At 44.3% G+C, this 22218-nt stretch overlaps 1 protein-coding gene across 4 annotated transcripts in view; it reads right to left on the reverse strand.

The window, feature by feature from the left end:
- Window positions 1–21452, reverse strand: part of ZNF280C (zinc finger protein 280C) — a 74668-nt gene extending 53216 nt beyond the window's left edge. The window contains exons 1-2 of one of the 4 annotated variants that reach the window (XM_079910865.1): window positions 16038–20826; window positions 15976–15998 (exon numbers count right to left, since the gene is read on the reverse strand). The gene's annotated coding sequence lies outside the window, so the exon portion shown is untranslated. Of the gene's footprint in view, window positions 1–1216; window positions 1373–15975; window positions 15999–16037; window positions 20829–20873 lie in introns of those variants that run through there. The other 3 variants (XM_079910862.1, XM_079910864.1, XM_079910863.1) reach the window with 3 other exon arrangements.
- Window positions 21453–22218: the final 766 nt, after the last annotated feature.

The following is a 22218-nucleotide window of genomic DNA, read 5'->3' on the forward strand; positions in this document are numbered from 1 at the left end:
AAGAGGTGATAGCCATGAAATATACAAATGCAAGATACAACTGCAGTGGGACTTGTACAAATGTTAAAACATCAAGGGCACACAGCCTTAATTTTATAAGCAACCCAGTGTCTTCATAGGCTTAGTAAAGCTTCTGCTTAAGGAGACAGTTTGAGTTTTCACTGTAACCCCCCAAAGCAAGACACATCACAAATGCTAAGACCAGACCTCTGTAGTTAAAACTCTACTTCTTGGTTTTAATTTTATGTTTAATGGCACTAAAAGGCATTAAAAAATCACAGTTCAAACCTGAAAATAATAAAAGCAAAATTTAAGTTCACAGATTAAAAAATCTTTGCAAACAAAGAGAACTCCTTGGATGTAGACCTCCTGTGCTTGTAGAAGCTGGTTCACTTGACATTTTCTGCTCTGATTTCTCCTTTTTTAAAAAAAGCATTAAAACTTGGGATGAGTTAAGAGGAACTCCCTCCGTGTCTAGAGAAGGATAAAACCTCAGAATGAGATAATTTTTTCCGTCTCATTAAGTAAAACCTGCAAAGATCACTGTTAAAAAACTGTGTCTCTAACTCCACGTTTCTCCTCAGGGCTCTTCTCTAGACAATAACGGAATGGAGCACGATTTCTATGACGGAGGAGCGAAGTCCCTTTGGCAAGAACAAGGGTGTGAGCATTGAATGACCAGTAACCTGGGTGGGGGGGGATCAGGACAGAAAGGAGGGGCCCAAGAGACCAGAAAGTTCGGAACCCTCTCTGGTCTCTATTCCCATGACTGAAGAGCCGTGGGGATGGGCGGGTCTCGCCAAACATCGGCATCATATATACAAAAGACCAAAGGGAGTTGCCTCCAGAAAGAAAAGCCAAAACCAGGCTGGGACCGACCGACACATAGGCCCCGGAAGGTGAGGAGGCAGCAGTGGCAACCGAGTGACCCCGGCCCTCAGGCCGCCAAACGCTGCCGCCAAGCAGCTACCTTTCCGAGATGCCTCCCCCCGCCGGACTGGTGCAAGATGGTGGCCCACCCGCCACCGCGCCGCCAAGTCCGTCCCCTCCCCCGCGCCCTGGGCCATCCTGGCAACGCACGCCAGCATCCAGACCCTCGACCTGCAGTCCTCACGGCCGGGCCACCTCAGCTGCCCTCAGAGTACGGTGGCCATAGCCTCGCGGGAGAGCCCCTGCCTGCTTCCGCGCGGCGCAGGCGGGGGCGGGGGACACTTACCGCGAGCGGAGCAGGTCGGCCTGACTGGGACTCGGAGGAGGAGAAAGAGGAGGAGGAAAGGGAGGAGCGTGAAAACATTAGGCGGCGTCCACAGCCACAGCCTGGGGCGACTCTCAGCGCGGAATAAGCACCTCAGAAGAGGGTAGAAGTATATAACTACGCGCGCTGACTCATGGGTAGACGCCAGCTTCTCCCCCGCCCCCCAAACATCCGGGTTTCTTTTCTAACTGACCAGGGAGGGCGGGCGCGGACATGTGCGTGGCCTTACACATTCTCGAAGGCAGCGGTGCTCTGCCTGCGGGTGGTGGGCTGTGGGCCGCATTCCGCGGGTCAGGGCGAGGGTCTGGGCTGATGCCTATCTCCTCGGCCAGACCACTGTCTAGCCCGTGTTGCAATCCCGAAATCAGGGCTACACATGAAATGTGAGCACATGGAAACGTGAATTCTGGGTCCTCCCAGTGTGTAAGGGCTAGAAGGACCAATTAAAAAAAGAATACTGTACCCAACAGGTGAAGACATAAATCAGATGAGTAAAAGGAATAAAAATCAGGTTATTTTAAATAATTGGTTAATTTTACCAGATTTGTTTTTAAAAATATGATTTTGGTTGCATCTCTGTTATTCCTAACTCAGTCATATAGTCGTCTGTAATAGTTATTAAAATGTTAAGAAAAAAATACATTTACAAGAAAAACACTTGCAAGATACTGCTTACACAAACATTCTAAACAATGTGTACTAAACAATATAGAAAATGTTCTCTCCCAATTTTCCTCACAAGGTCTATGGCACTAGTGTTCCTCCTCTCAAGACTTAAAATCTTGCCTCAGTAGTTCCTTAACACACATGTAAGTTCAATCAGCCACTGAACTCTACCAATTCTTCTATTTGAGCTAGTTTCTTCTTTCTCACCTATACTGCTCTTTGCTACTGGCCCTGATAGACAGAGAATGATCAAAATAACAAACTTGGAAAGTTTAAAGTTCCAAAATCTTAAAGTATTCATAGATTGCTCCCCACTTCTGGACAGGCTGATAAGAAAGCCCAGCTCCCTCTTCCATGTTGTCAGTAGCAAACTTAAAACTAGCAAATTTACAGTCCTGGCGCCTTCACCCTCGCGGGAAATTTCTAACTCGCAACTCTCCAGCCTGACTCCTCCTTGGGCGCAGGTGGGAAATTTAAAACTTGCAAACCTACAGCTAATGAGGGAGTGCTTTTCCCCAGTCCCCTGCCTAAAGACTATAAAGGCCCAACGCACTCCCTCTGCTTCTGTCTCAAGACAGTCCTGACCATTTTGGCCCCCCTGCTTTCCGTGGGGGTGTGTCCCTTGAGTAATAAAATTTCTCTCAAATTCTGTGTGTAGTGTCATGAGCCTGCACATCTGAACTAAAATTAGGAGGAGGAAGAGTCAATCTGCCTCAGAGGGAGGACCAGAAATTGTTTATAAAACAAACAAAAATCCCAATCCAATTTATTCTTTCTTCAGGAAAAATATAACAGCCAAGAAGACTGGAAAACTCTGGTCAGCAAATTTTCTTTCAAAAGGAAATGTATATGAGAAGCCAAATTATAATAAAAAGGACGCCTGGTGAGAATGGAATCAGCACAAGGGAAATTGTTTGGATGATTTTGACTACTCTATCCTTAAAACTCCTCTTGACTAACTTGTCCACGTGGTCTTTTTTTTTTCCAGGATCACCATTCATCAGGATTTACTCCTGTATAGCCTTTTGTGGGCAATTTTTAATTGAGATAAGTTAACATAAAAATACACCATTTTTAAGTGTAAATACAGTGATTTCTAATATACTCACAATATTGTGTAACTATCTCCACTGTTTAATCAGAACATTTCCATCATCCCCCAAAAGAAACCCCATACTTATTAATAGCCACTCCCAATTCCCTCCTACCCACACACCGTGGCCTTTTTTAACCAGTGGAGGGAAATAGAATCAAGGGTATCCCACAAAAGATGCAACACTCACATGTTTTTCTACTTGAGTTTGGAATAATTTTTTATCAACTTTTTATCAACCAATTTTGTGTCTCTACAGATCTGCCTGTTCTGGACATTGCACATAAATAGGATCACAGTATGCAGCTTTTTGTGTCTAGCTTCTTTCACTTACCATAATGTTTCTGAGGTAGCTTCATCTATGTAGTAGCATGTATCAGTAGTTCATTCCATATTTATGGCTGCATAATATTTTATTGTATAGATATACCAATTTTTGTTTATCCATTCTTCAGCTGATGGATATTTGGGTTATTTCCACTTTTTGGCTATTATAAATAATATAGCTGTGAACATTGGTGTACAGACTTAAAAAACAGCTTTATTGAGATATAATTCTCTATTGAGATATAGACATATATTCAAATGAAAATAAAAAATTATTCCAAACTCAAGTAGAAAAACATGTGAGTGTTGCATCTTTTGTGGGATACCCTTGATTCCATTTCCCTCCACTGGTTAAAAAAGGCCATTTCTAAGCAAAATGGTGATACTGTGAAACAAGTTTGTCTGCTACTCCTTTTCCTTCTTCCCTTTCCATGTTTCTTCCCCTACTGCCAACACACTCCAGTACCCTGGAAATTCATGATGCCTTGGTGTGTTTATGATACCTACCTGAGCTTCCTTCTCCAGAAAGTGTCTCATTCTATTTCTTTTTATTCTTATCTGTTGCCCTTATTTTTCTCTGAAACCTTACTTATCTCTAGCATAACCCTCAGAGACTTGCTCTTTGCTAGGTAGCTATTGTAACTGACTGACCTGGGCTAATGGACTGGTTTTGCTCCTAAAGAGTGGTTGCACACAGAAAAGTATGGCAAATTTTAACCCTTGAGAGTTGGCCATGGTAGGAAAATTACTAATCAGGGCTCACTGGTTCTAGGAGAACTAATTTACCAACACAACACTGATTAAATTCTGTGGTCTCAATGCCTGTGGCCCAGTGCTTAACTAAGAGGTGCCTCAGGAAGCGCCTCATCTTCTTTTTAACCAAAGGAGCAACTACATGTTTATATTTTGAACTCCTACCTAATACTTATGTGAAGAACAGTTTCCACTGATATAAAATAAATAATAAACATTTGAAAACTACTGTTTTAGGCCAACCAACTAATTTTGAAGATGAGTCAATGGAAAATTAGAACGGTTAAAAAGAGTTGTTCAATATCACACAAAGGACAAGAGAAAAATGGCAGGGCAAGTACTATAACCTAGGTTTCCCTATTCCTAGTCTAATGCTCTTCCTATTTTTACTTAATGGTCCCACATTAAAATTTCCCTGTTTTGTTTCTCATCCCATGAAAAAAACAAAGATGTCAAGTAGTGTATCTGATAGAATAACCAAAGTTCCCAGTAATGTATGCTGATTATGAGTGGGGCCTTCTAGAGAAAATGCCCCCTCAGAACATTTTAGTGAATGGAAGAAACTGAATGCAAGAAAGAAAGGAGAAGTAGCAGTAGAGGCACTGGGTATACAGTAATGATTACAATTGTAATTTTAAAAATTATAAAAAATTATATAGCACTTAGTGTGTGCCAAACACTGTTCTCAGTACTTTATAATATTAATTACTCAATACAACAATTCTATCGGGAAAGTACTCTTTTTATCATCCCCATTTACAGATGGCACAAAGATGGTAAGTACTTTGTTTGCAGTCGTACAACTAGAAAGTGATAAAGCCAGGATTTGAACCCAGGCATTCCTGCTCTAGCATCTAGAATCTAAGCCATTAGACTGACTTATCTCTTCAGATGTTCAATAAATATATGTTGAACGAATAAGTGACTGAATAGATAGTAGATACTGGGATCAGAGATTCTTGGGGACATATCAAATAACGGGAACATCAAACAATGCTGTCTTCACGTAGAATAAGTGCAACAGAGTAAGTCGAATGAATCTTTTATTAAGAAAAAGTCACTCTTGTCATAAATTTTGGTGGGGAAAAACAGGTTTAATCAACTAGGCCTCTAGGATTCTAGTTAAGCCTTTCTATGTCCCTCACATTTCTGATTGAACCACTTAGCAGTAGAGGGCTCTTGAACAAGTCTCAAGGATGATCAGCCCACTTATATAATTTCTAGGAAAAGAGTCTTCCCACTCCTCTGGTAACTGTATACAGAGACTGACTTAGCCCTTCAAAGTTGAAAGGTTTAAAATTTTGTAATCAGTACTTTTCATTATGCTATATGTTAAAGGGTGGGGGGGGATAAGGAAGTATACAACATAGACCCTTCTCTTATGGCATTACAATCTAATTGGCAAGCTAGGCTCAACACCCCACATGATTAGTGAGCAATGCAAGAACACTTATAATCAAGTGTGTGATTCAGACTGTCAAGCAGAGTGAGAATTTAGAGAAATGGGATATTAGAGCAGATGGAAATAGATGTGGAAGGCCTGGTCTGAAACTGAGTTTAAACTAAGCGGGGTCTTGCAGGATGAACACAACTTGATAAAGCAAAGAAGAGCATTTTAGGTAAGAGGAGAGACATGAAGGAAACCAACCATAGATAATGCTTCTATGACTCAATAAATGGACCACTTTGATTAAAGCAGATATTGTGCATTAGGGATAAGGGAACTGAGGTTGGGTATTTATTCATTTACTCATTCATTCATGGAGCAAATGCTAAGTGAGCACAATGTCATGTGTTGGGAATATTGTGATAAATGGGACCCAATCCTGGCCTTCAAGTTGCTTATATTCAAGTAGTAGAAACAGATTCATAAGCATAATAGTGCTATGATAGAAGTATGCTCCAAGTGGGCTCCTGACTCAGCTTGGCTGTGTCAGGGAAGGCTTCATGGAGGAAGTGATGGCTGAGCTTAAATTATTGATAGGATTCAACCAATCAAAAGTGGGGAGGACAGTTAGAGTGGCAGAGAGAAGCATGGGCAAATCCTACATGAGTAGGATCATGTAGCAGCCATGGCAATAGTCTAATCAGATCTTCCTATGAGAGTACCTGCTGTGGAGATCACTGATGACAGACTCTAGCTACAACACCCTTGAATCCATTGCAGTGTTCCCATCAGGCCATGCTTCCCCCCAGGGAATTCTCAGACAAAGACTGGGCATAGCAGGGTTACTAGTATCAGTCCATTTTTTGCCCATTGTGGGATTCTTTTAATGGGCAACTTTTGCTTGGGTACTCCCCGTCAACCTTGTCCAAGACTTTAGAACTTCATTGCAGTATGAGGCTCTTCCTACTCAATCCTTCTTTCCTCTCTTTCACAAGCGTCAGACCTGCATCATGGTTTCTAAGCTCTTCCCAACTACTGCTGCTCCCTCCCTTTCTATCCTTTACAAATGGTTCTTCCAATAAATATTTTGCATGTCCAATCCTGTCTTGACCTCTTCTTTTCTGAGGAATTAAACTGACACAAAGCATCAAAATATATGCAGGAGAACAAAACATCATGCAGTATTACTTGTGGGTAAGGGCCAGTGGAGGGAAATCAGATGGAGAGGTAGATGCGGGTGGGGGTGGGGCAGATGACTGAGGGCGCTGAATACCTTGCACAGGAACTTGGACTTTAAGCCTGTGGACATAGGGAGCCACTGAAAATTTTTATGGAAGAATGAAGTGCAGATTTGTGATTTAGCTTTGATCTCTCTGGACTCAAAGTGGAAGAGAGACTTGAAGGAGTTAAGGCTAGATGCATGAACAAGAGACCTGATTTTAAATCCAGCCTCTCCTACTTATTATGCATATTTGTAATATGGTAGCATCTGTAGTATTTGTAAGTAATTTACTCTGACCCTTTGTTTCCTCATCTTTAAAATGGGGGGAAGATCTACTCTACAGAATCATTTTAAAATAAAATATGATAATATAGTTAATACATGCCTAGCATAGTACCTGATACAGAGTAGAAGCTCAATAACTGGTATCTTTTTTCTCTTTTATTATTATTTTACACTTGTAACTTAAAAAAATTAAAGTATTGGCTAAGGATAACAGAAAAAAAGGCTAGATGCACGGAGACTAATTAAGATGCCTTTGTGGTGGTTTAGAAAGAAATAAAAACGACAGTGACAATAGGAAGGAAGAGGAGAAGAATTTAATTAATATTTAGGCAGAAAAACTGGGGGGACTTGGTGAATGTCTGGTTGTGGGGATTAAGTGTGAAGGTGGAACCTAAGATGAGGCCCAGTTCTGTAGTGTGGGCTTCTGTGTAGAGAATATGAGAGGAATCGTCAGCTTCAAGTTCCATTTAGGATATGTTTGGGTTGTTGCTCTATGGATCATGTATGGGACATTAAGATGTCCAGCAATTTGTCATATATGGAAGTCTAAAACTCAAGAGATAATTCTGAGTTGGAGATAAAGATTTGGGATAGGTTAGTGGGTATGTGAACTCACCTAGTGGAATGTGTCAAGTAAGAAGAGGAATGAGCTGAAGATGAATTTAAAAGTGGCACCCTTTGTATAAAAATATATGTTACAGAATACTCTTGGAAATATACTCAATGGAATCTGAATTCAACAGGGTTTTATATTCACCACCATCCATTTAAAAAATACCAGGAGACCCAGCCATTCCATTTCTAGATATCTAAGAGCAATGAGTATATACATCCACCATGAGATATGAACAAGAATATCCATAGTATTTTACTCATAATAACCAAAACCTAGAGAAAAACCAATCGTCCATCAGGAGTAAATAAATAATGGCACATACATACACTGGAATATTATACAGCAGTGGTTCTCACAAACCCTTTACACTCTTAAAACTTACTGAAGACACCAAGGAGTGTTTATTTCTGCAAGTTACTTATAATAATTTTTTTGTATTAAAAATTAATGCTGAAAAATTTCAAAATATTTATATATTAATTAATTTTAACAATAAATCTATTACGTTAACATACATTACATAATGCATACACAGCAATGATAATTATGGCTAAAGGTTGTCACCACAGATTCTACAGACGTTAAAGGTTAATAGGAAAGCACTGTGAATGACATCATGTCAACATATTCAACAACATGGATGAAAAGGACAAATTTATTGAAAAATACAACTTACCAAAACAAACACAAGAAGCAGAAAGTCTGAATATCCCTTTATCTATTAAACAAATTGAATAGTTTTTTTGTTAAAAAAACTTTTCCAAAGGAAAACTGCAGGGTGGTCGCTGCGGCGGGAGGTGGGGTCTGCTAGCACTCTAATTGGCACAGAGTTTACAACTTAAAAACTGGTTTATATAAGTCCATGCCTCTCTCTCGCTTTGTCACAGCTTACTCTTCCCGCTTCCCATATCCTCAAGTCCATTCTCTACTAGGTCTGTGTCTTTATTCTTACCTTACCCCTAGGTTCTTCATGACATTTTTTTTCTTAAATTCCATATATATGTGTTAGCATACGGTATTTGTCTTTCAACTGATTCACTTTGTTATAAAGCAGAAACTAACACACCATTATAAAGCAATTATACTCCAATAAAGATGTAAAAAAAACTGGTTTATACACTGTATAGTTTCTTTAGAGCTGCAAACAACAGCACTAAAATATTTATAAATATTTATAAATAAATCTAATTAAATTCCTCTACGTGGAAATTACAGAGTTGAGAGAAATTAAAGAATACCTAATACAGAAATATAGCATGATTCAATATTGTTAATGTGATAATTCTCCCCAAATCTATAGGTATAACACAAACAAAACTCCAGCAAGCTTTTTTTTTTTTAATGCTTAAAATACACCATTGAGAAAAAGAAAAGGCAAGCCAGATACTGGGAAAAAATATTCACAATACATACATCAAACAAAGGACTTATATCCAGAATATACACACAGACATACACACACTCAATAAGAAAAAAAAAACAGTAATGGGAAAAAGATTTGAACATACACTTGACAAAAAGAAGACATATATATATATATATATACACGTATAAATGGTCAATAAGGTCATGAAAAAATACTTGATGTCACTAGTCATCAGGGAAAGGAAATTAAAAGCCACAGAGATACCACCACATACCCATTAGAATAGATAAAAAGTTAAAAACTGACCATATCGGGACCTCCCTGGTGGTGCAATGGATAAGACTCTATGCTCCCAATGCAGGGGGCCTGGGTTCGATCCTTGGTCAGGGAACTAGATCCCATATGCATGCCACAACTAAGGAGCCCGCCTGCCACAATTATGGAGCCCACGTGCTACAACTAAGGAGCCCTGGAGCTGCAACTAAGGAGCCTGCCTGTGACAACTAAGACCCGGCACAACCAAATAAATTAAAACAACAATAACAAAACTGACCATATCAAGTGTTAGCAAGGATGTGGAACAACTGGAAATCTTATACTCTGCTGGTGGGAATATAATATGGTACAAACACTTTGGAAAACAGTTTGACAGTTTCTGAAAATTTTAAACATAAACCTACCATATGACCTAGCAATTCCACTTCTAGGTATTCACCTATGAGAGGTGAAAACATGTTCATATTAAGACTTGTACACAAATGTTCATAGTAGTTCTATTTGTAATAGCTAAAACTGGGAACAACCCAAATGTCTATCAACAGATGAATGGATAAACAAATTGTGGTATACAATGGAAATTGGGGTATACCCATAAAATGGAATATAGCAATAAAAAGGAACAATTATTAACACAAGGAACAATATAGATGCATCTTAAAATCATCAAGCTTTGTGAAAGAAGCCATTAAAAAATTGCATAGTGTGTGATTCCATTTGTTTAAAATCCTAGAAATGCAAAGTAATCTATAATGACAGAATGCACAGAATCGGTGAGTACTTGAGTTGGGGATGGAAGGAGAGATTCACAAGGTTGAGGCACGAGAAAACTTTTGGGAATGATGGAAATGTTTTATATTTTTCTTTTTTCCCCTTGAACTTATATTTCCATTCTACTTCTCTACAGAATTTTATCTTAATAAAATATATTTCTATTTTTGAAAGTAATTAAACATCCTCGAATACTTCTATGCAATAAAATCAGGGGCATATTCTTAATCTGATAAATTTTAGGGAAGAATTCAAAATGAAGCAGAGAATCTGGAAATTCTAGTTTGAAGATGATGGACTATAACATTCATTTGGCATTTACTACATTAAATTACTACATAACTTATTATCTATATGCCTTATTTGACTAATTAGTTCATTGAAGGCAGGGATGCATCTCAGATCTTCTATAGCACAAGACCTGTATAGCATACAGTAGATGGCTCATTGATTTATTTTCTTATTCATCCACGCAACAAAGATTTCTTGAGCATTTGTATATAAGGTGCTTACCAGGCCTTGGGCATATAATGAAGGGTACATGAAGGGCTCAGTAAATTCCTCTTGATAATTGATTGATAATTATTAGGTGCATCTCAGAAAGGGTGTTCTCTTTTCTTCTGTAAGTACAGGTGCATCACAGGTCCTATTAACCCTGTTGTAAAATCAAGGACCTAAGACACAGATTGAGTGACTCACTTAGGGTCATGTGCTTCGTTGTGAGTGAAGCAAAGATTGAGACCCTTACAGATTCTTTCCTGAAGCAAGGTGCTAGAGGAATTCATTCAGATTGACTGGGGTTCACATTTCATTAAAACGCTCTCATTTCACTTCTGCTACATCCACCTTCTCAGACTCATATTTCTGAATTGCTTTACTTCCACTTTAGACACTGTCAGGATAAATTAGACACCAAGGGTCCATGATATCCTCGGAAGCAGAACTGCTATAAAACAAGGGAGTTTTGTATTTCTATATAGTGTAGCACTTTTTTGGAGATTTTTTCCCTAAGAGCAAAAACGGAAAAGAAAACTTGGGTGAATTTTGAAGCATAAAAAAAGAAAATAAAATTTTACTTTACTACATATCCTCCAGCAAGTGTAGCCAAAGGAGTGTAAGTAATAGTAAATATTTTATCGCCTGACAGTGCATCTACAAATCGTTCTGCTGAATAATCTGATAGATTTCTGACGATGAGCAGAGAAAGGAGAATGACTCTGATGATACATAAACTTGGATCAGATATAGGCTCCGTTTTTGCTGTTATCATCCATCCATGGCCTAGCCCACTCAGTTGACATGGCATATTGTTAATAAAGCATTAGTACCACAAGTACATTGCCCTACACTGTGTTTATCTTGTTGGAAGCTGTAACTGTGTGAAACACTGGCCTCAGTGAAAAATGTAATATGTTATGAATTATATAAAGATCAAAATAATTTAGACTAATAATAGTAGTTGTTCGTGAAGGATAAAAACATGGGTTATATACTGTGTAGAGTTTACAACTCAGCATTGCTCTTAGGTTTTGTTTCCATTCTAGTCCCTTGAGAGAGCCATGAATTTCAAGCCGAGCCTTGTGGGAGAAACAAAGTTCCCCGACCAGAATGTGAGCTCCATGAAGGTGGGGAACCTGATTTATTTAGCAATATCTTCCTAGCACATTGTTCTTAGAACAGAGTTTACTATTTGTTGAATGAATAATGCATAAATGGGAGTGTAAAAAGAAAAACAACTTTCAGTTTCAAGCTAAGTCATTCTCTGATTTCCTCCAGGATGAGACACAGAAAATTAGAGTGAACCCAATCTCCAGGGGACTGTGGCTGGTGGGGGTGCAAGGGAGCTGAGGATACCACGTGGCACTCCTACATCCCAGAGTGGGACAAAGAATCCTTGCATATAGAATCTTGGTAGGAAACAATAAAGCATGCTCTTGGCCCTTGCCTCCCTGCCCCCACTCCTGCCCCACCTCATAGAGTTTGAAAGAGTTCTTGCATCTTTAAATTCAGATTCCTCTGGGACTAAGAAAAGGGCTTCCAATCTCACCTGATTCTCACTAATTAGTGCCAGGTGGGAAAGCCTGCAGGTGTGGTTCAGGGATCACTGTAACAGGCTAGAATAAGAGCAAGGTCAAGGATCAATCAGGTAGACTGATAGAGGGTCAGGCTTTGAAATGGATGGAAATTACCTCTCTGAGATAGTTCAGAATCTGGGTGAAGATAGAACAATTCAGAGGTGATTAAAAGGGAGCAGATACAGAAACATTTTGCAGTAGAAGGGAGTATGTACAAACATTTTGAAGTACAGGAGAGGGAAGGTGAAGGAACTTGTTGGGACCTAAGCCACAGACACCTTTCCTTATTTCTTTCTGGTAAAATTTCACGTTTGAGCCTACTGTGCCACATGTTCTGGGAAGGTGATTTTCCTCCTCAGCATGAGGGATGGATTATGAGTATTGTCATTACCTTGACAAGGAATGAGTTTAGGGTGGGTGTGTGACACAATTTTGTCCAGTGGAACCCAGGGGCAATTCTGCTACAGGGGTCCTGAAAGGGTTTTTCTTCCTTTGGGGGTGGGGGGAGAGAGAGAGAGGAGAGAGAGGAGAGAGAGGAGAGAGAGGAGAGAGAGGAGAGAGAGGAGAGAGAGGAGAGAGAGGAGAGAGAGGAGAGAGGAGAGAGAGGAGAGAGAGGAAGGGAGAGAGAGGAAGAGGGGGAGGGGGCGGGGAGGGGGGAGAGGGGGAGAGGGGGAGGGGGAGGGGGGAGAGGGGGAGAGGGGGAGGGAGAGGGGGAGGGAGGGGGGAGGGAGAGGGGGAGGGAGAGGGGGAGGGAATATCCCCAGTCTTTGCTGGATGCCTTCATTTGCATGTGACATCAAGGAATGCTGAAGCCATGGTGTAGCCTTGCCAGAACTGATAGGAAATATACCATCATTCTGAGGATGGCAGAGCAGGAAGAAGAAATCCACTTGCATCTTCAGTGACATACTTGAGCTACCCAATTAACCAATCTTGGAACCATCTTCCCCCAAACTTATTTTATGAGCTAATACATTTCTTTATTTTTAAAAAGTCACTTCTAGGGACTTCTCTGGTGGTCCAGTGGTTAAGAATCCACCTTCCAATGCAGGGGACGCGGGTTGGATCCCTGGTCGGGGAACTAAGATCTCACATGCCTCGGGGCAACTAAGCCTGTGCACTCTGGAGCCTGTGCATCACAACGAGAGAGAAGATCGCTGTGCCAGAAGGAAAAGATTCCGCATGCCACAACAGAGATCCCACGTGCTGCAACTAAGACCTGACAAGACCAAATAAATAAATATTTAAAAAAGATTTATCAGAACACAGCCATTAAAAAAAAGTCACTTCTACTCAGGTATTCTGCTGCACTTGTACTGATGCCTTCCTTGATCCCTTGGAGTAAAGTAAGAAGTGAGAGTATGTGTGATAACTATGAGGTGTGGGATTTGAAAAGTTTGAAACAGATATTTCAGCTTTCACCTTGGCCCCCCTTCCCTCACACCATAGCTACACCACCTCCCACTGGACTCAGACAAGGGCCAGGAAACACAGGACTGGAGTCAGAGGATCTCTCTCTTCTGATGACCTGGGCTCTGCTTTTGGCTCAAGCTTATTGTGTATGGCTCCTTCTTCCTTGAGGACATGTTCTCTCCCAGGAGGCTCCTCAGTCACTGAGGTAATCGGACATGTCTGAACCCCAAATCACAGCTTAGGCTCAAGTGGGGGACCCCAAATTCAGCACCATTTTCTAGAATGCTCTGCTGCCTTTGAGCATGAAGAGAGTGAATGAAAACAGCCCAGACTCAGGGTTGGGAACTGGCACAGCCTTGGGAGAAGGTCAGAGTACGCAGGAATCAGCATGGCTCCACTAGATTATAACGTCTACGAAGGCCACATACCACACAGCCCAAAATGCTGCATATACAGAGTTAGTGCTCAACAGATGTGGACTGAATTTATTTGAAGTTGACTGGTTTCTAAACTGAAGGTCAAAAGGCTTCTTTCTACTGAATCTTCATTCAGAGTGCCTTTTACCTGCCACTCCTTTCCCTCCCAAAAAAGAAACCTTCAATATTTTCACGTCACATATGTTTATTTTATGACATATTTGTGAGATACGGAAGGATAAGAATAGTCTAATTTAATTTACGAGAAAGCAGCAAAGACACAAAGACTTGATCTAACTTGGCCAAGGTCCCAGAGGGTGTCTGTGGCCAAGCTGGAATCGCCCACTAAGTCCTCAGGCTCTCAAGCCATTGTACTGATGGCCCTGTACGTAGTTCTTTTTTTTCCTTTTGTACTTTATTGGAGTATAGTTGACTTACAATGTTTTCTTAATTTCAGTTGTATAGCAAAGTGATTCAATTACACATATACATATACTTTCTTCTTTTTTTTCAGATTCTTTTCCCATATGGGTTATTATAGAATACTGAGTAGAATTCCCTGTGCTATCTAATAGGTCCATGCTGGTTATCTATTATATATATAGTAGTGTGTGTATGTTAATCCCAAGCTCCTAATTTATCCCTCCAACCCACAATTCCCCTTTGGTAAATATAAGTCTGTTTTTCAATTCTCTGCAGAAAAGCACACTGAAGTTTCACTGAGCTCTGCCCACCAGACCAACCCCAGCTATACACACCAACACACCTTCCCATCAGGAAACTTCCGCAGGCCTCTGAGATAGCCTCATACACGAGAGGGTAGACACCAGTAGCAAGAAGAACTACAATCCTGCAGCCTCTGGAACAAAAGGCACATTAAAGGACCTAGAAAAACTAAACAGCGAACAAACACTGAGGAACAACACAATAGATGAAATTAAAAATTCTCTAGAAGCAATCAACAGCAGAATAACTCAGACAAAAACGAATGAGTAACCTAGAAGATAAAATACTGGAAATAACGACTGCAGAGCAGAATAAAGAAAAAAGAATGAAAAGAATCGAGGACAGTCTCAGAGACCTCTGGGACAACATTAAACTCCCCAACATTCGAATTATAGGGGTCCCGGAAGAGGAAGAGCAAAAGAAAGGGACGGAGAAAATATCCGAAGAGATTATAGCTGAAAACTTCCCTAATATGGGAAAGGAAATAGTTAATCAAGGCCAGGAAGCGCAGACAGTCGCATACAGGATGAATCCAAGGAGAAACACGCCAAGACACATCTGAAAACTTCCCTAATATGGGAAAGGAAATAGTTAATCAAGGCCAGGAAGCGCAGACAGTCGCATGCAGGATGAATCCAAGGAGAAACACGCCAAGACACATATTAATCAAACTATCAAAATTTAAATACACAGAAAATATATTAAAAGCAGCAAGGGAAAAACAATAAATAACACACAAGGGAATCCCCATAAGCTGAACAGCTCATCTTTCGGCAGAAATTCTGCAAGCCAGAAGGGAGCGGCAGGACGTAGTTAAAGTGATTCAGGAGAAAAACCTACAACCAAGATTACTCTACCCAGCAAGCTACCACCTTTTAATTCATTGTTTGCAAGCCCCTCTCTAGAAGCAGACATCTCTACCAGGTGAATGACGCACACCAGTTTATGCGTCACGCCCTAGCTGGGTCAACTGCCTAGGCTTTTAAAAAATATTAAATAATAGAGAAAACAATTATAAGGGCATCATCACTCACTTATATATACTATTTCTATAAAACATCTCAGTATTTAATTTATACTACAGAAGAGTTACAGAAACTTGCTAAACTCTTTCCCTCCAAATAGTGGACTGGCTAAATAAGAACTGGTACATCCAGAAGACGCAGCCATTAAAAATAATCTTTGCCAGCTCTTTTCGGAGATATAGCTGACTCTAGGATTGGAGCAGAAAGTTACAATATGATTCTGGAACATCCTGTCATATCAGAAGTTAAATATCAGAGATGACTGGATCATGCTGAAAAGGACTCAGGAAGCAGAAAAGTTACCTGGGCTAGGCCGGGAGGCCAGGCGCGCCGCGGCGCGGGGAACGGGCTCCGGGGCGCGTCCTCTGCTCGCTGCGCGGAGGCTGGGGCGTGGAGTGGAAGCCGCAGACGCGGGCCGCTCGCCGAGCTCCCCGCTCCCTTTTGCAGGAGCCACGGGCACTCCTCAGAGAACACGCCCAGGGATGGCGCCCGGCCAGGCTCGGCCGCCTCGGGACGCCTCGGGACTTCAGGACCGTTACTCGCCGCCAGGGAGGGAGCGCCGCGGGAATTCAGGACCGACCCGCCGCGGCTACCTTGTCTATCCCGGCGCAGAGGCGCGCTAAGACTCCGGGCGTCCTGTGCTCGCTGCGCGGAGGCTCGGGCGTGGAGAGGAAGCCGCAGACGCGGGCCGCTCGCCGAGCTCCCCGCCCCCTTTGGCAGGAGCCAGGGGCGCTCCTCAGAGAACTCGCCCAGGAATGGCGCCCGCCCAGGCTCGGCCGCGGGACTTCAGGACCCTCGTGCCGCGGCTGCCTCCTCTACCCGGGCGCTGAGGCGCGCTCCGAGTCCACGCCCCCAGACCCTTGCCAATCTCGTGAGCCTTTAGATTTCCACTGAGATTTCCGCCTGGCTGTCTATCCCCCGCCCCTCCCAGACGCACCGCCCCCCCCGACCCCGCCCCCCGCCGCCCAGGTCGGGGCACGGTGCTCCTGGCCTTCAGCCGCGTGGCTGGCAGGGTCTAGGGGCTTCCGCCAGGTGTCACGCCTGTGCCTCTGAGGTGGGAGAGCCGAGTTCAGGACACTGGTCCACCAGAGACCTCCCGGCTCCACTCCACGTACTATCAGACGGCGAAAGCTCTCCCAGAGATCTCCATCTCAACGCTAAGACACAGCTCCACTCACCGACCAGCAAGCTACGGTGCTGGACACCCTAGGCCAAACAACTAGCAAGACAGGAACACAACCCCACCCATTAGCAGAGAGGCTGCCTAAAATCATAATAAGGTCACAGGCACCCCCAAAACACAACAGCAGATGCGGTCCTGCCCACCAGCAAGACAAGATTCAAGCCTCATCCAGCAGAACACAGGCACGACGAGTCCCCTCCACCAGGAAGCCTACACGACCCACTGAACCAACCTTAGCCACTGGGGGCAGACACCAAAAACAAAGGGAGCTCCGAACCTGCAGTCTGTGAAAAGCAGACCCGCAAACACAGTAAGTTTGGCAAAATGAAAACACAGAGAAACACACAGCACATGAAGGAGCAAGGTAAAAACCCACCACACCAAACAAATGAAGAGGAAATAGGCAGTCTCCCTGAAAAAGAATTCACAGTAATGAGAGTAAAGATGATCCAAAATCTTGGAAATAGGATGGAGAAAATACAAGAAACGTTTAACAAGGACCCAGAAGAACTAAAGAGCAAACAAACACTGAGGAACAACACAATAGACGAAATTAAAAATTCTCTGGAAGGAATCAACGGCAGAATACCTGAGGCAGAAGAACAGATAAGTGACCCGGAAGATGAAATAATGGAAATAACGACTGCAGAGCAGAATAAAGAAAAAAGAATGAAAAGAATCGAGGACAGTCTCAGAGACCTCTGGGACAACATTAAACGCCCCAACATTCGAATTATAGGGGTCCCGGAAGAGGAAGAGCAAAAGAAAGGGACGGAGAAAATATCCGAAGAGATTATAGCTGAAAACTTCCCTAATATGGGAAAGGAAATAGTTAATCAAGGCCAGGAAGCGCAGACAGTCGCATGCAGGATGAATCCAAGGAGAAACACGCCAAGACACATATTAATCAAACTATCAAAATTTAAATACACAGAAAATATATTAAAAGCAGCAAGGGAAAAACAATAAATAACACACAAGGGAATCCCCATAAGCTGAACAGCTCATCTTTCGGCAGAAATTCTGCAAGCCAGAAGGGAGCGGCAGGACGTAGTTAAAGTGATTCAGGAGAAAAACCTACAACCAAGATTACTCTACCCAGCAAGCTACCACCTTTTAATTCATTGTTTGCAAGCCCCTCTCTAGAAGCAGACATCTCTACCAGGTGAATGACGCACACCAGTTTATGCGTCACGCCCTAGCTGGGTCAACTGCCTAGGCTTTTAAAAAATATTAAATAATAGAGAAAACAATTATAAGGGCATCATCACTCACTTATATATACTATTTCTATAAAACATCTCAGTATTTAATTTATACTACAGAAGAGTTACAGAAACTTGCTAAACTCTTTCCCTCCAAATAGTGGACTGGCTAAATAAGAACTGGTACATCCAGAAGACGCAGCCATTAAAAATAATCTTTGCCAGCTCTTTTCGGAGATATAGCTGACTCTAGGATTGGAGCAGAAAGTTACAATATGATTCTGGAACATCCTGTCATATCAGAAGTTAAATATCAGAGATGACTGGATCATGCTGAAAAGGACTCAGGAAGCAGAAAAGTTACCTGGGCTAGGCCGGGAGGCCAGGCGCGCCGCGGCGCGGGGAACGGGCTCCGGGGCGCGTCCTCTGCTCGCTGCGCGGAGGCTGGGGCGTGGAGTGGAAGCCGCAGACGCGGGCCGCTCGCCGAGCTCCCCGCTCCCTTTTGCAGGAGCCACGGGCACTCCTCAGAGAACACGCCCAGGGATGGCGCCCGGCCAGGCTCGGCCGCCTCGGGACGCCTCGGGACTTCAGGACCGTTACTCGCCGCCAGGGAGGGAGCGCCGCGGGAATCCAGGACCGACCCGCCGCGGCTACCTTGTCTATCCCGGCGCAGAGGCGCGCTAAGACTCCGGGCGTCCTGTGCTCGCTGCGCGGAGGCTCGGGCGTGGAGAGGAAGCCGCAGACGCGGGCCGCTCGCCGAGCTCCCCGCCCCCTTTGGCAGGAGCCAGGGGCGCTCCTCAGAGAACTCGCCCAGGAATGGCGCCCGCCCAGGCTCGGCCGCGGGACTTCAGGACCCTCGTGCCGCGGCTGCCTCCTCTACCCGGGCGCTGAGGCGCGCTCCGAGTCCACGCCCCCAGACCCTTGCCAATCTCGTGAGCCTTTAGATTTCCACTGAGATTTCCGCCTGGCTGTCTATCCCCCGCCCCTCCCAGACGCACCGCCCCCCCCGACCCCGCCCCCCGCCGCCCAGGTCGGGGCACGGTGCTCCTGGCCTTCAGCCGCGTGGCTGGCAGGGTCTAGGGGCTTCCGCCAGGTGTCACGCCTGTGCCTCTGAGGTGGGAGAGCCGAGTTCAGGACACTGGTCCACCAGAGACCTCCCGGCTCCACTCCACGTACTATCAGACGGCGAAAGCTCTCCCAGAGATCTCCATCTCAACGCTAAGACACAGCTCCACTCACCGACCAGCAAGCTACGGTGCTGGACACCCTAGGCCAAACAACTAGCAAGACAGGAACACAACCCCACCCATTAGCAGAGAGGCTGCCTAAAATCATAATAAGGTCACAGGCACCCCCAAAACACAACAGCAGATGCGGTCCTGCCCACCAGCAAGACAAGATTCAAGCCTCATCCAGCAGAACACAGGCACGACGAGTCCCCTCCACCAGGAAGCCTACACGACCCACTGAACCAACCTTAGCCACTGGGGGCAGACACCAAAAACAAAGGGAGCTCCGAACCTGCAGTCTGTGAAAAGCAGACCCGCAAACACAGTAAGTTTGGCAAAATGAAAACACAGAGAAACACACAGCACATGAAGGAGCAAGGTAAAAACCCACCACACCAAACAAATGAAGAGGAAATAGGCAGTCTCCCTGAAAAAGAATTCACAGTAATGAGAGTAAAGATGATCCAAAATCTTGGAAATAGGATGGAGAAAATACAAGAAACGTTTAACAAGGACCCAGAAGAACTAAAGAGCAAACAAACACTGAGGAACAACACAATAGACGAAATTAAAAATTCTCTGGAAGGAATCAACGGCAGAATACCTGAGGCAGAAGAACAGATAAGTGACCCGGAAGATGAAATAATGGAAATAACGACTGCAGAGCAGAATAAAGAAAAAAGAATGAAAAGAATCGAGGACAGTCTCAGAGACCTCTGGGACAACATTAAACGCCCCAACATTCGAATTATAGGGGTCCCGGAAGAGGAAGAGCAAAAGAAAGGGACGGAGAAAATATCCGAAGAGATTATAGCTGAAAACTTCCCTAATATGGGAAAGGAAATAGTTAATCAAGGCCAGGAAGCGCAGACAGTCGCATGCAGGATGAATCCAAGGAGAAACACGCCAAGACACATATTAATCAAACTATCAAAATTTAAATACACAGAAAATATATTAAAAGCAGCAAGGGAAAAACAATAAATAACACACAAGGGAATCCCCATAAGCTGAACAGCTCATCTTTCGGCAGAAATTCTGCAAGCCAGAAGGGAGCGGCAGGACGTAGTTAAAGTGATTCAGGAGAAAAACCTACAACCAAGATTACTCTACCCAGCAAGCTACCACCTTTTAATTCATTGTTTGCAAGCCCCTCTCTAGAAGCAGACATCTCTACCAGGTGAATGACGCACACCAGTTTATGCGTCACGCCCTAGCTGGGTCAACTGCCTAGGCTTTTAAAAAATATTAAATAATAGAGAAAACAATTATAAGGGCATCATCACTCACTTATATATACTATTTCTATAAAACATCTCAGTATTTAATTTATACTACAGAAGAGTTACAGAAACTTGCTAAACTCTTTCCCTCCAAATAGTGGACTGGCTAAATAAGAACTGGTACATCCAGAAGACGCAGCCATTAAAAATAATCTTTGCCAGCTCTTTTCGGAGATATAGCTGACTCTAGGATTGGAGCAGAAAGTTACAATATGATTCTGGAACATCCTGTCATATCAGAAGTTAAATATCAGAGATGACTGGATCATGCTGAAAAGGACTCAGGAAGCAGAAAAGTTACCTGGGCTAGGCCGGGAGGCCAGGCTGCTCGCTGCGCGGAGGCTGGGGCGTGGAGTGGAAGCCGCAGACGCGGGCCGCTCGCCGAGCTCCCCGCTCCCTTTTGCAGGAGCCACGGGCACTCCTCAGAGAACACGCCCAGGGATGGCGCCCGGCCAGGCTCGGCCGCCTCGGGACGCCTCGGGACTTCAGGACCGTTACTCGCCGCCAGGGAGGGAGCGCCGCGGGAATTCAGGACCGACCCGCCGCGGCTACCTTGTCTATCCCGGCGCAGAGGCGCGCTAAGACTCCGGGCGTCCTGTGCTCGCTGCGCGGAGGCTCGGGCGTGGAGAGGAAGCCGCAGACGCGGGCCGCTCGCCGAGCTCCCCGCCCCCTTTGGCAGGAGCCAGGGGCGCTCCTCAGAGAACTCGCCCAGAAATGGCGCCCGCCCAGGCTCGGCCGCGGGACTTCAGGACCCTCGTGCCGCGGCTGCCTCCTCTACCCGGGCGCTGAGGCGCGCTCCGAGTCCACGCCCCCAGACCCTTGCCAATCTCGTGAGCCTTTAGATTTCCACTGAGATTTCCGCCTGGCTGTCTATCCCCCGCCCCTCCCAGACGCACCGCCCCCCCGACCCCGCCCCCCGCCGCCCAGGTGGGGCACGGTGCTCCTGGCCTTCAGCCGCGTGGCTGGCAGGGTCTAGGGGCTTCCGCCAGGTGTCACGCCTGTGCCTCTGAGGTGGGAGAGCCGAGTTCAGGACACTGGTCCACCAGAGACCTCCCGGCTCCACTCCACGTACTATCAGACGGCGAAAGCTCTCCCAGAGATCTCCATCTCAACGCTAAGACACAGCTCCACTCACCGACCAGCAAGCTACGGTGCTGGACACCCTAGGCCAAACAACTAGCAAGACAGGAACACAACCCCACCCATTAGCAGAGAGGCTGCCTAAAATCATAATAAGGTCACAGGCACCCCCAAAACACAACAGCAGATGCGGTCCTGCCCACCAGCAAGACAAGATTCAAGCCTCATCCAGCAGAACACAGGCACGACGAGTCCCCTCCACCAGGAAGCCTACACGACCCACTGAACCAACCTTAGCCACTGGGGGCAGACACCAAAAACAAAGGGAGCTCCGAACCTGCAGTCTGTGAAAAGCAGACCCGCAAACACAGTAAGTTTGGCAAAATGAAAACACAGAGAAACACACAGCACATGAAGGAGCAAGGTAAAAACCCACCACACCAAACAAATGAAGAGGAAATAGGCAGTCTCCCTGAAAAAGAATTCACAGTAATGAGAGTAAAGATGATCCAAAATCTTGGAAATAGGATGGAGAAAATACAAGAAACGTTTAACAAGGACCCAGA

Source organism: Stenella coeruleoalba, assembly GCF_951394435.1.
Source record: "Stenella coeruleoalba genome assembly, chromosome: X".
NCBI classification, from domain to species: Eukaryota; Metazoa; Chordata; class Mammalia; order Artiodactyla; family Delphinidae; genus Stenella; species Stenella coeruleoalba.